The sequence below is a fragment of the Periplaneta americana genome, chromosome 7 (assembly GCF_040183065.1).
Source record: "Periplaneta americana isolate PAMFEO1 chromosome 7, P.americana_PAMFEO1_priV1, whole genome shotgun sequence".
Lineage (NCBI taxonomy): Eukaryota > Metazoa > Arthropoda > Insecta > Blattodea > Blattidae > Periplaneta > Periplaneta americana.
Genome location: NC_091123.1, coordinates 104396039 through 104410900, shown reverse-complemented (window position 1 = coordinate 104410900; position 14862 = coordinate 104396039). Strand labels below are relative to the sequence as shown.

At 35.0% G+C, this 14862-nt stretch overlaps 1 protein-coding gene and 1 long non-coding RNA gene across 12 annotated transcripts in view; one reads left to right on the top strand and one right to left on the bottom strand.

The window, feature by feature from the left end:
* Positions 1 to 14862, top strand: part of Pi3K68D (phosphatidylinositol-4-phosphate 3-kinase catalytic subunit Pi3K68D) — a 987208-nt gene that overhangs the window by 798970 nt on the left and 173376 nt on the right. The gene's annotated exons all lie outside the window — the stretch shown is intronic.
* Positions 3903 to 14862, bottom strand: part of LOC138703329 (uncharacterized) — a 48115-nt gene continuing 37155 nt past the window's right edge. Inside the window, exon 2 of the long non-coding RNA XR_011333112.1 lies at positions 3903 to 13275. This is a non-coding gene — a long non-coding RNA (uncharacterized lncRNA). The remainder of the gene's footprint in view (positions 13276 to 14862) is intronic.

The following is a 14862-nucleotide window of genomic DNA, read 5'->3' as shown; positions in this document are numbered from 1 at the left end:
TTTATCAAACACCTTCATATCACCAATCTTTAAAATGTCAACACCCAGTGAGTTTAAAATCAGTTGACTAAAAAATAAAAAGGAGAACATCAGAGATCTCTGTGTAGCTGGATAATTTATAGTTGTTGCATTTCAACTTTTCCACCCATAAAAATTCTAATTTTTATTCTTGTATTGATTATAATTACTGTCGCAAGTGTACGAATGAGTTTTTGAAATACAAATCACTATTGAAAACCATAAACCAGTGATTCAGTAAAAACCTCATGGTTGTAGCCATGCATATAAAAAACTGGGGCATATCCGCAGAAACCTGGACGTCTGGTAACTCTACCCCTCTGGGCAATGAGCTAGCTTCAGTAAGCTGATTGAGTATATTTGGGTTTGCCTAAGGTTTTGAACTTACTAGACTGATCGTAACTATTCTGGCTATGATATTTTGAATGAAAAATTCATATTTTCTCTCTCTCAAATGAGTAAATGTGTACTAAGGACAAAGAAACTACCACTGCTCACTCTTACACCTGTTGAAAAAAAGAACCATATAAGTCACAATAATAAAATTAAACTGAACCTTTGACAGTGAAGTTATTGTGAGAAGAACGCTTATTTTCAAACAAAGTAAATTAAGACAAGTGATAATAAAATACCAGCTCCACAGATATTACTTATTGAATATCTGTATACAAGTGATAAATATGTTTGTGACCAAGTTTGATTGCCGATGTGCAGTAGTCCCAATATTTGACTGATTTTCAAAATTCACTTTGTAACACATCTGGAATGTATAGTGAATGTTGTAAATCTTCTCGATGTGTTTACTGCAATATCTTGTTGATATTCAATGCAATATGCAGAAATATGTTTTCATGTGCAGTGTCTGACGTTCCTGGTCTTTCATTCTTGATCATTATATTACAGAGATTAGGAAATATTTGCTTACAAATTTCTGCAGCCTGACATTGAAAAATTTAATTATCTTCCGGTTATCCATTTCTAATGACCTTTTCACCATAAACCCATCTTCATGTACGATTTCACAAGTAATTTTTCACGCCAGTCATTTGGGTTTGTTCTCATGTTAACATAATTACTTAAAAAAATAGGTACAATCAATTTGAACTAGGCGGTATTAATTTAAACATGACATGAAAGAAATTTATCATGCCTTATACATATAATATCTTTGTTACATAAGATTTTTAAAGTATACATTTGAATCTTCATTTTTATACAGTTGTACTTGATTAAAACGAACACAGTTTGTGTGACATCTCGGCTATAGTGACAATCATTAAGAAGTACGGTTTTTATCTTTATTAAACAAATATGACATCATTTTTGTAATGACACGTTTTTAGTAAGCAGCTCATTTATGGTGACATTTATCAAGAGTGTAAATTCTTTAAAAATTCGTGTTCTATGTACATTAAACAGATATTGTCGTTGAAAGGAATTAGTTGGTAACTGGTAATGTCATTAGTGACAAATACTGTTTTCACTTACTGTGACAAAAGCATTTTGTGGGTCAAGAACTGGATTTCTGATTTCTTATGTTCTGCCAGAAACTCTTTACAAACAATAGCAGGCCAAATTGTGTACTGTACTGGCATGTTGTAATCCAGATATTCCATTTGCAAACAGGTGTTGCATACAGTACAATTAGTGGAGCAAAGAGCAGAGAAAAGAAAAGTTTTAAATGTACGAGATAAAATTAATTTCATAAAACAAATCGACAAAGGTGAAAAGAAAGCTTAGTGTGCCAGTGATTTTAGTTTGGTTAATGAAGAATTCAGAATTGTTTATGGATGAAGTGCCATATTTTACAAAGAAAATACAGATTTTCTTTAACCTATATTCTTAAATTGTGAATTCTGAAACTGCATGTATTTTAATTACTTTACATTATAGTATTGTTGTTTAGTCGACTGTCCAAAAACAGGTTTGAAACTCTTAAGTAACACCAATAAGGCATCACTCATGAGGCAACTAGACCAGGAGATAATGGGGTAGGGTGGCCAGTTCCTTTCCCCTTCCAATGCATATATTGCCGATTAGCTACATATTCCACTAATCAGACTTCAGATCCATACAAACAATTGTTCTTCCTCTGACACGTTATCATCAAGTGAGATGTACTGCCTGATAATAGATATCCATATCAGCCAGAATCTCAATCAGAGTTAACGTTATAGTAGGCCCTAGCTTCTACAATCCAGTAGAGTACTATCAAATGGAGTAATATCAATAGTATTTATATATTTTTTAAGATACCACTTGTGTAATGATTGATAATTTGCGGTTTTTTTTTGTGATTCACTATTTTCTACAATCCAGTAGAGTATTGTCAAATGGGGTGATATCGGATAGTTTTTATATTTCTTTAAGATATCACTTGTGTAATGATTGATAATTTGCGTTTTTTTGTAATTATACATTATTATGTGTCTCTAGAATGTGACAATCTCAACTGATGTGCTTGCGTTCAGAAATGACATAATACAATAATTTAAAAACTGTTCAGTGTCACTGCACAGTTGGGATGATTTTGGACACATTTTTATGTTTTTAAAAAATACTTAAATTATTGCTGCTTTATTTTAATAGTACATTATGCAACGAGTCTACAATGATAGCAATTAAGACGCGAGAATGTTTATGAAACGAGCACAAGCGAGTTTAATAATTTTCATACAAGCGTCTTAATACCATTATAGGCTTTTTTTGATACGACTTTTTATGCTCGTCCATATTTCTAATTTGAAATTTGAAAGTATTCATGTTATGGTTATGTGACTGGGGAGCGAACTGACCTTGTGCAATCTCGTAAATTGTGAGATGTGCGCAGACGTGAAAGTATTGATTTTTTCCGGGCAACGAATGTCGACGACCTTGATATAATCTCGTAAGATAAACGTTAAACTTGTTATAACCTTGAAATTGAATTCTACATTGAAAAACGAGATGATAAATTGTATTTATTTGAATATTATTTACAATTAACGCTAATTATTATGGTAACAGAACATAACCTTCTGCGACAGTATTGGATTTCCAGCCTGCGTGACGTTTTGCTAGTTGTCTTTTGATTGCATATCCGAGAATAATCGAAAACCTGAACTTTAATGAATAGGTGTACTTTAATGACATGCATTAAAGGACTGCTACCAGGTTATAATTACTACATTTTGGCACGGTCGAGCATAAACTTTTATAACAAATCCAGCCTTAATTACATAACATATAGTGATATTGAATGTTACAAAATAAATTAAAAAACCAACCTGGCACAAATATTTAGTCAACATGTCTATTACAAATGCTCCGAAGCCTTTTGATAAGACAATTTGTCTGTTTTCACAGCGAAAATAGCTTCTTAATATTTCCAGGGTCATAATTACACCTTGCTTCACACCTAGCTTAGCTTTGGTACCTACATGGCATTATGCATACTTCGTCCGATACTATTAAATAATAATAACATTAATATTAAATAATTGACTCGAAATACATTAAAATTACCTCACTTCAGACAAGCAAGAATGGTGATGTTTTGCAAAGAAATAGTAGAAACTGATGTTAAATTAATTGGATCTTCATCAACAATGATTGCAAGTGCACATTTGAAAGTATTCTTAGAATAAAAATAATTGGTTTTTATGATTTTGTTTTGCCACTCAACAGTGGATATTCTGTGACACAAAAGAATAAAAAAATGTTCTTACATCAAAGATAATGAATTCAACAATCACCATGCAAAAGCGCAGTAAATTTACATCAAACAGCACGCTGCTATCAACACTGAAACACAAAAGGTCACTAATGTCCGACATCACCTCATCTGTCCAATATCACCCCATTTGACGATATTCAAAATAAGTTAAAGAAACATGAACGGTGTAAAGCATTTTAAAAAGTTGTATTATATCAAATTACAAATTAAATTGAATTACAATGGTGTACAAAATACCTGATATTGTGAATGTATTTGAGGAACTTGGTACCAAAGTTGGACAACTTCACTTTTGCTTTTTTTACAGGAGCGGTGAAAAACTAGATCCTTGGAAACCAATGTCACCGTTATACATACATTTTTTTATACATTCTCATGGGTCATAAAAATATTTTTTCAGTCTCAAAATGTGATTAAAATTAATATTCATGTCGTAATTGAAGGGCTCAGAGCCAAAGGCGACTAACCCACAATTACAAAATGAGTAAATAAAGGTTGAAGTTAAAAGGATCCTGACAAAAAATTATTTGTTTCACAAGTTATTTTAATTGGTCTACATTGAATAAATACAAAAATACAGCATGAATCTATAACAACAATGTATAGTTTTGAAAAAAAAGGCTTAATAATGACCAATACAAAATTGTGGGTTGGTCGCCTTTGGCTCTGAGCCCTTGAATATAAGTTTAAAAAATGGGGTTGTCCATCTCTGAAACTACTGTCCGCGAAACTTATCTGGGCAGCTAAAAGAGAGAGGCGCAGGGAATAGAGGGGTCGCTTCTAGCGGTAGTGAGGCAGGAGAGGGGAGGATGGTGTACGAGGTGGGTAAAATACATTTGCTTGCTTAGTGTGATCGAAGAGTTCGTTGTACTTACAGTAATTTTGCGTTATGTGAAGACATATTTATGCAATGGCCGGTAGTAATGCAACAAGGTTATACGCGTACACAGTAATGAGAAGGAGATAATAAGGTCAGTGGTTGTTTGTTGCGATCAAGAGGGGAAACAGAAATGTCTTACTTAGTTATGGCTTTTAAGGAACCTGGAGGTTCATTGTCGCCCTCACATAAGCCTGCCATCGGTCCCTATCCTGAGCAAGATTAATCCAGTCTCTACAGTAATCATATCCCACCTCTCTCAAATCCATTTTAATATTATCCTCCCATCTATGTCTTGGCTTCCCCAAAGACCTTTTTCTCTCCGGCATCCCAACTAACACTCTATATACATTTCTGGATTAGCCCGTACGTGCTACATGCCCTGCCCATCTCAAACGTCTGTATTTAATGTTCCTATGTCAGGTGTAGAATACAATGTGTGCAGTTCTGTGTTGTGTAACTTTCTCTACTCTCCTGTAACTTCACCCCTGTTAGCCTCAAAAATTTTCCTAAGGACCTTATTCTCAAATACCCTAACCTCTGTTCCTCTCTCAAAGTGAGAGTTCAAGTTTCACAACCATACAGAACCAGTACCAACTCTTTTATAAATTCTAACCTTCAGCTTTTTTGAGAGCTGACTGGATGACAAAAAGCTTCTCAACCGAATAATAGCAGGTATTTCCCATATTTATTCTGTGTTTAATTTCCACCCGAGTATCATTTGTATTTGTTACTGTTGCTCCAAGCTACAGATATTTGAATTTTCCACCTCTTCAACGGATAAATTTCCAATTTTTATATTTCCATTTCGTACTATGGTCTGGTCACGAGACATAATCATAAGGTGTGAGTCCGAGATCTGTAAGATTACAGGCTATTCCATATGAAATCGATCAGTAAAAAACCTCGCATTTTTTTATACTTTAATTTTTTCCCTACTTATACAAGGTGCTGAGGGGAGTGCATTTTCAAAAATATACTCTCGAAAGTCAAACGGTTTTCGTATTATTGATCGACAAATTTGGCGTATTTTATAAAAACAAGCCTCTTTCAGCGCTCAGAACTCTGGAACCAATTACTGCAGAACATTGAACGAGAGCTTATTTTGAAGCTGACATTTGGTAGGTTATGTTAAGAACTAATCCTTATTTTTATTGTAGATAGGGAGACAGATAATCTGATTTTACTTGCTTTTAGGCTTTTTGGCCATTTGTAAAAATGTAAAAAAAAATATTGAGGAAAAACCTTGCATTATTAAGAGGGATTCGGCATTGTTTGCTTAGTGGTACGGCAATAAGTTTCGAGGGTATTAAATAGATTATTTTCACACGCCTAGACTTGAACAGCACAGTACCGCACGCACTGGCCGAGAGCTGAAGATAAGCAAGCGTTGGGCGTAATTTTACTTCTGTGTTTATGAAAACCTGTGATAAAGCTAGGACAGCCATGTGCTGCTAGACGACACATCAAATGTTTGTCTCCTGGCCTTGCTTGTCTCGGCTTAGCTCCCGTCTCACAGTCAGCTGGTTAAATCACGCGCGTACTATTTAATTTTTTTATTTGATATTTTCAATACTTTCTTATCAACATACCATCAGTAAAAAATATGTGTTTATTTGTACTTTCAATGCGGAATCTAACTATATATTTTAAAAATATTTTTTCCTAGCCAAAGGCATCTTAAAGAGGAAAAATCTAAATTTCTCCATTCCCATAAAAAGTAAGAAAATCTGTTTATATGTCAATATAAACTTTAATTTCTCAGCATCAAAATAAACCATGATTTTGATCATTGTGTGAAAGGTTTCGGAGCTGCAACAGTTTAAAGTTGCTAATTTTATGAAAATACGATAAATTTAAATATTTTTAATTTAAACACTATGAAGTTCTGATGCCTCAAATTTTGCACAAAGCATTGTATCACAGTTCTCTACGTCCAAAAAAAGTTTCATTGTATTTATAAATTGTAAGGTCAATTTTCTCTATATTTCGGTCGATTTGAGATGGAATAGCTCATACTCACAATAAGGAAAGATGCGCAACAACATCCGAACGAGACTCTGAAATCATGAAGAAGAGGTAGGTTAACACAATGATATTAATTTTTCCATTTTTTTTAATACTTGGGCATTCGAAAATTAATGGCAATATAGTTACTAACGGAATATGTTGTCAAGAAGGACATGATATCATGGCTCGATAAGAAAGGCATTCCTATTTCGTCGTCTATGAGAAAATGTGATTCGATTGACCTAATTGACCTGCATAAACCAGTAGAAAAATTATTCAGAGTTGACCAGCTTCTGAAATAGCATGGCCATTCATTACTTCTGCTCCCATCATACATGTGCGAGTTCAGTTGTACAAAGCTGGCGTGTTCCAAGATTAAGCACTAGTTCGTGAAAACAATCCTGCTGGTGATCTGTCACTGAAGATACTACAGGAGACGACCACAGCAGCTGTGGACCAGGTGACAAGAGAAGACTGTGCAGGCTTTTGCAACCATGTGGTGCATTTCGAACAGGACTACTGGAAAAATGACGCCATAATGGAGGACACTATTGACGAATTTATAATATGTCTAGACGGCACCAGCAGTGATGATGATGATGATGATGATGATGATGATGATGATGATGATGATGAAGAAGAAGAGAAAGAAGAGGAGGAAGAAGAAGAATGTGGATAATAATGACTGTGTGTGAAAGTGAAGTTTTTTGGAAACCCAACAACTACAGACCTGTGCTTCTACTTGAAAGACTTTATGTATTGCTTACCATCACGGTCAGATACGAATATTGTAATAATTGGAGTTGTGATCATACTGTATTGCACACAGAAAAAGAAAAATGTGATTTATTTATGTTTGTTATTTTGTGAAATCATATACTTTCTCCTACCATATTGAATGAAATGCACTGAAATTAAATACTGAATGATGTTTTTGTAACTGTACGTACAACTGCTGCAGCGACAGTCAGGTAGCCAGCAGATAGCTACAGGGCAGCGAGAGAGCAATAGGGAACCCAGCTGCCTAGATAAGTTTCGTGGTCAATAAGTCATGGAGTTGTCTGTTTTTGAAATCAAATGAAGCTTCCTTGCTTTCTTTTGAGGAACTTCTTTGACATGAACTTCCATATTCTTATTTAAATAACAATGTAACCAGTGGCGTCTCCTGACTTTGATCTTAAGGCGTTGGCAAAGAAAAAAATTAAATAAAACATACTCTATTAACCTTTACACATTCCCTCATATTTTTTTTGTGAACAAATAATAGGAAAGTCATTCATAAAGGTAATTAGCGTAAATTTTTTAAACATCAGTAAAATTGAATCAAGCTGACAGAGTAAACATCGATTAAGATAAATCTAAACAACATATAAGTATAATTAATTGAAAACCAAAAGCACTGAAGCTGTCTCGTTACAGTTATTTGAATTCGAAATCCACTCTCCTTTCCTTCTGCAAGAATTTCTTGATTACTGCTTCGTAGAACCTGGATTTGTCCTCTCGTAAGCTGGCAAGTAATTCCTTCTCGATTGAGATAAGGCTTAAGTTAGTCATCCGGTTGTGTGTTTGAGTGGAGCGGCAGTAGGTGTGGATCCTCTTCAATGATGAGAATGACCTCTCCACAGATGACGTAGTGCAAGGAATTGTAGAGACCAGCAATGCTAATTTGTATATTTCCGTAAATCCACTCATTAAATTCATGTCCAATAGATAATTTACAATTTGAATTGGCGTTTTGTCCGTCCCTTCATTAGAAGCATACCATACGTGAAGTTCATTCTGGAGTTTGCTTACATTGAAAACACTGCCATAAATATTTTGCACTCTATTTAATAAATCATTTGGGAAGTTTTCTCTTTTATTGAAGTGGGCCATTTTTGTTGGATTTATCAAATTAAAATACTGTAGCTTTTCAAATGATGCAAATCTAATTGTTAACTGGTTGCTAACATTATCAATGATTTCGAAATAAAGTCGCTTGAAATAATCTCGCTGTGACTCAGTGTTCAATCTCCTCTTTTTTTACTTCAATCACCTCTTCATCTTCCACAGTATCATGAATAGAAGATCACACTGCTTCGAAATTCTCTCTTTCCTTTTGCAGCTGCTGTTGAAATGCTGTAATTTTAGTACTGGCATACAAAATATCAACATTTTTTGACTGAAGTATAGTGAACAAAACATCCGAAAAAGCAAGTAGGTTAGATAGAACCTTTATTAAAAATATGTTCTGGAAATCCTTGAGGAAGCTAGAAAATCCATTTGCGGTCATTGCAGTTATATGATCAAAGTTTCCACTTTCCTTAACATGTTCAAAGAACATTATCAATGCTTCTCTGTTCTCACTGACTGTATGGAAAAGTCTAGAGGTAAAATTCCATCGGGTATTAGACAATGATGGTAGCTTTCGGGACATGAATGCTGAAAGCTCATGTAACCTCTTAGAAGAATGAGAAAAAAATGTAGGCAGTGATTTAAGACCGGAAAAAAATACTTTTAGGTCCTTGTTACATTCTAATGATTGTTGAAGTACTAGGTTCATAACATGAGCATAGCAGTGCGTAAAGAGAGCTTTAGGATATTTTTCCAGAACTTTGCTTTGAAGTCCATTGAGGTGACTACTCATCACGGCAGCGCCGTCATATGTTTGAGCGACTAGTTTTTCCCCACAGTTATATTGTTCTATTATTTCATTGACATGATCAAAAAGAGCTGCTGCAGTTCTGTCAGCGCTCACGTCACGAAACCCAAGAAACCGTTCTACTACTTTCTTCTGTGAAACTGAAAAATAACGAAATACTGTTGATAACTGTGACTTATTGCTTATGTCTGATGTTTCATCAAGCATAATAGCCACAAAATCCGTATTCTGAATTTCGTTGTAGATTTCATCTCTCAGAACATCGGCTACTGAATTGATTAAATCATTTTGAATGCTTGCCGAAGTACCACGGAAAACTGTAGACGTTAGTAAATGTTCTTTCAATGGTGAATCGAACTCTGCACTTGCAAGAAGAAATTCCACGTAATTACCTTTGTTTATAGATTCTGAACTTTCCTCGTGGCCTCGAAATGACTGTTCCTGTTTCGCTAAATAGCAAACAGCATTAATCAATCTCTTTAATATTTCCCTGTTCTTTTTTACTTTTTCGTTATACAGTTCTATTTCAACCTTTCGTTGAGAATCCAGAAGAACATCAATTCTAGTAGGGGATGCAATAAATCTGTTGAACGTTAAAAAACTAGCGAGATGAATTTCTGACTCACCATGTTTCTTCACAGCAGTATTGAGGTGATTTAAATCACCATACCCTTGCTGATTCCAAACAGTTTTCTTTGTTGAGAATAACAAACATGTCCAACAATAAAATCTGTTCACTACATCACAGCCGCAAAGCCAGTTTGAAATCTCATATAGCTCTTTACGAAAATGTCTCTCGAACCCCCTTCCAGTTCCAGTAGCACCACATTTGCCCTTTACAGACGTTGATATTATTAAATTAGGACATGGTCTGCCGCTGTCAATAACTTGTTTTTTCTGTGCGTAAGGAAGCGATGAAAAAGGACTATGTAATAGTTTTTGTACAATGCTTTCACTAGCCATCTTAAAACGATATATACCGCAACATACGCAACATCAGCGATAGCTGCTCATGCCGGTACTGGCGTGTGGCGTTGGAAGTAATTTCAACGTCCTGAGGAGCTAAAAGACGAGGGAGAGTGTGAGAGGACGCATGCGCAATGAGTCTCTTACAGCGAGGGTTCAGCAAGTACTCGTTGCAACGCCATGGCAAAGTTTAGCGCGTTTCATACTGCTAGGCTAGGCCGCTAGACGATAGATAGCAGTAGCAGTTCAGGTGAAGCGTTAATAATCATTATTAAAGAAAAACACTGATGTAATGTACTGTATACGGATTAAAAGAATAATACCATAATTTCCTAATTTTATTTAGGCGTTGGCACACGACCCGCACACCCCCAGGAGACGCCACTGAATGTAACATAATTTTACAAAGGAAATTTACATAAAACAGTATGTCTTATTCATCCACAAACTGATTATATAAACAATCAGCCACATTGGATTCGCGATGCCTGATGGGAAAAGGTGATACGAATGTGGGCTTCTCATTGGCTACTGAAGGAATTGTCCTAATTTGAAACCAAGCAACAGTGGAGTTTTCTACATTTTGATTCCAAAAATTAAGTGATATTTTCGCTGTGTTTCTTAACCTAAACAGTTCCAGAATCGCATTCAGCATACAAAATTCTATTAAAGACGATCGATATCTCGAAATCGAAAAAAATGGAGTTGTCTAACTTTGATAATATGCTCCTCATTTCTTCTTTTAATTTTATTTACAGTAGCCTATACATTTTTTTCCCTATAGCAGCACTCATCTATTGCAACATCATTTCTTTAGTCCCTTCCATGACACTATAACCCAGTTCATTTATATTTGAATTGTTTTCCATTGTTTGGTAGGTAGAGTAAATGAAGTTAGATTTCTTTTCATTTGAAAATATTTCCAATGCAGTCATAACAGTTCTAACATAAATTATTCGTCCTTGATGATCTTACAATTACCATGCTGGACATTATATCCATGGTTCACGGGTTCAAACCAGGCTTTTGTTTCGTCAACTGCCCCAAGACAGGTTTGAACCTCATAAGTGTCACTAATAAGTAATCACTCATGAGGCAACTAAGTCAGGAGATAATGGGGTAGTATGACCAGTTTGTTTTCGCGTCCATTGCATACATCAGTGACTGGCAACAAATTACACTAATCAGACTTCATATGTGTATAAACAACTATTCTTCCTCTGACGCATATCATCAGATGAGATATACTGCCTGATAATAGATGTAAATATCAGCCAGAACTTCAGTCAGAGGTTGATAAAAAGCTTAGAACAGAATTAACAAAATTTCTCAATATTCTAACCTTCTACTCAACTCATGAACTATTTATGCTTGTAAATTTAATCAATTTGCTCACTCTATGTATTCATATTATATATTTTTATATAATTTTTTACTTGTTTCACATCCCACAGCTACATTATTAATACAAGATCTATGGGACACAATAAATAAAATGGAATAAGTCACTGAATGTAGAGTGGGTGACAGTAGTTTTCTTGAAAATCCATTATTAAAAAGAAGAACAAGACCAATACACAGAGAACAATGAGACAGCAAGGAAAACAAGGAGGCAACAAGGATTACAAGGAAAATACAAGGAGAACAATTGCACTACAAGAAAGACAAGGGTACCTAATATAAGGAGAACAAGGGTAAAACAAGGAGGGAAGGGAAATACAAGGGGAAGACAAGGAAAATGAGGAGAAAACAAGGAGCATACAAGAAGAAGACGAAAAGGGTTGCATTTTTATGTGACTATATCAGTTCCAAAATTACTCTTATCATAAGTGAGGAGAAAGACGTAGTTATACCTATGTCAAAATCCTTAGTGTCTTCCTGTGGGATGGAAGTAAAATACCCTGTTCCTTATAGAGGGCTCCAGGAAAAATTCATTGACCATTTCTTGGCCACATAGAATTTTGATGCTTTACAGTCAAAAGTGTGCCATTATATAAAGTACCACTTCTTCTAACATACAGTGTTGTGATGTATGAACGTTAGATTCCTACTTCAGATTCTTTGTCTACATGATGATGTATATGATAAAGTATATGGGGATTAGAAGTGACAGGAGAAAAACTCGGGACAGAAATGGCTGGGTTTCAATTGTAAGCAAACTTTTGACCTTCCAATTTCTGTAACACCACAATTCATTAAATAAGTCATTCAATAACATCCAGTTAATACTTAATCTTCCATATATAGTTATATGTGAACCACAAAATAAAAGGCATTTTCCTGTGTTATGCATTTAATACATTAGCCACCTAAACGCCCCAATTAAATCCAACACAGTTTCAGTTCGTGATAGATATGATGATTGCTATTGGTCACAAGTTCCTCTTCGTATTTTCATTAATATTTATCACATCATATATTTCATTATCTTAATTTTTCTATGTTTCAGTCTCTGAGTCTTCCTGGTCTAGAAATTGCATTGGCACTTGTTTTTCCGCATTTGGAGTAACTGCCGTCCCTTTTGGTGCTAATGGTGCTGGTGCTTTTCTCTTTTGTAGAATGCCTCGTGTGGTTTTTGGTTTATCTTTTTCCATGTTGTTTATTGCTTTTGTTTCGTTTTCTACATTGTTAGAAGTTATATTATGTTTCTCTACACTAACAAGCGGGTTTTTACTAGATGACTTGGATGATGTATTATTTCCAACAAAATTAATTCCTTTGTGATTTGTTGATTGTCCGATGTTTGCGAATACAGGTGAGTGTTGTAATGAAGTACCTGAAGCCTTATTATTTCTAGATGCGATATGATTAACTTCTTGTGATGGTATGTGTTTCGAGGAAGTTTTATATGTTGGTTGGGTTATGTCCTGAGTTGAAGATGAACAGGATACCTCAAATGGCTGACTTCGATATACACCAGCTAATGATGTAAGTTCACTACTGATGCTAGATGTTTCCATCTTCATCTGAGCACGAAACCAGCGAAACTTCAGTCCCATAATGATCAAATAAAATTGCGTCTTGAATTCACTGGTGAAACAGTATCACCTATAAAGTTGGAAAGAAAAAAAAAGTTAGAATTATAAATCACAACAGTACTTAATGTAATTTGTCTGTAAAATATGTTGTTTTCCTAGAAAAACTTCAATACAGAATTGTAAAACTAATGTATATAAAATGAGGTAAATCTACATATCATTGCTATTTTTATTATCTAGATCCATATCACTATCAATGTAATTTTCAGAAGTGTTTGAGAAAGTTATGAATAATATATTATATCATTATTTGGAACCCAATAATATGGTATGCGGCAAAACAAATGACAATGAAATTATTGTTCATCTGCTGTCCACATTTTCCTAGTAATGAAGTATTTATTTATTGTATATAATAGTTTGGTTTAATATTATGAATTCAGTGTTGTGTTTATTTCTGCAATTATGGTTCTCATAACAGAGGAGAAGGTGTTTATTGTCGAGCATTCTTTCCGGTCATATGGAGTGGGGCATCAGAATGGGCCGAGGTTGCACCATGATAAAGAGCAGCTCGAGCAGCGATTTAACAATACGGCACCAAATAACACAACATTGTTAGCTGTCATCTAGAAGTTTCGTCATACAAGATCATTCTTATGTTGCCTTGCATGTTATAATGACTTATCTTGATTTTCAGAGTATTTTCGTAATTTCAGTACACCATATGACCATAAATAATGCTCGACAATAAACACCTTCTCCTCTGTTGTGAGAACTATAATTATTGTAGCACTTACTTACTTACTAACAAATGGCTTTTAAGGAACCCGGAGGTTAATTGCCGCCATCACATAAGCCCGCCATCGGTCCCTATCCTGAGCAAGATTAAACCAGTCCCTACCATCATATCCCACCTCCCTCAAATCCATTTTAATATTATCCTCCCATCTACGTCTCGGCCTCCCCAAAGGTCTTTTTCTCTCCGGTCTCCCAACTAACACACTATATCCATTTCTGTATTCGCCCATACATGCTACATGCCCTGCCCGTCTCAAACGTCTGGATTTAATGTTTCTAATTATGTCAGGTGAAGAATACAATGCTTGCAGTTCTGCGTTGTGTAACTTTCTCCATTCTCCTGTAACTTCATCCCTCTTAGGTCCAAATATTTTCCTAAGAACCTTATTTTCAAACACCCTTAATCTCTGTTCCTCTCTCAAAGTGAGAGTCCAAGTTTCACAACCATACAGAAGAACTGGTAATATAACTGTATTATAAATTCTAACTTTCAGATTTTTTGACAGCAGACTAGATGACAAAAGCTTCTCAACCGAATAATAACACGCATTTCCCATATTTATTTTGCGTTTAATTTCCTCCCGAGTGTCATTTATATTTATTACTGTTGCTCCAAGATATTTGAATTTTTCCACCTTTTCGAAGGATAAATCTCCAGTTTTTATATTTCCATTTCGTACATTATTTTGGTCACGAGACATAATCATATACTTTGTCTTTTCGGGATTTACTTCCAAACTGATCGCTTTACTTGCTTCAAGTAAAATTTCCGTGTTTTCCCTAATCGTTTGTGGATTTTCTCCTAACATATTCACGTCATCCGCATAGACAAGAAGCGATGTAACCCGTTCAATTCCAA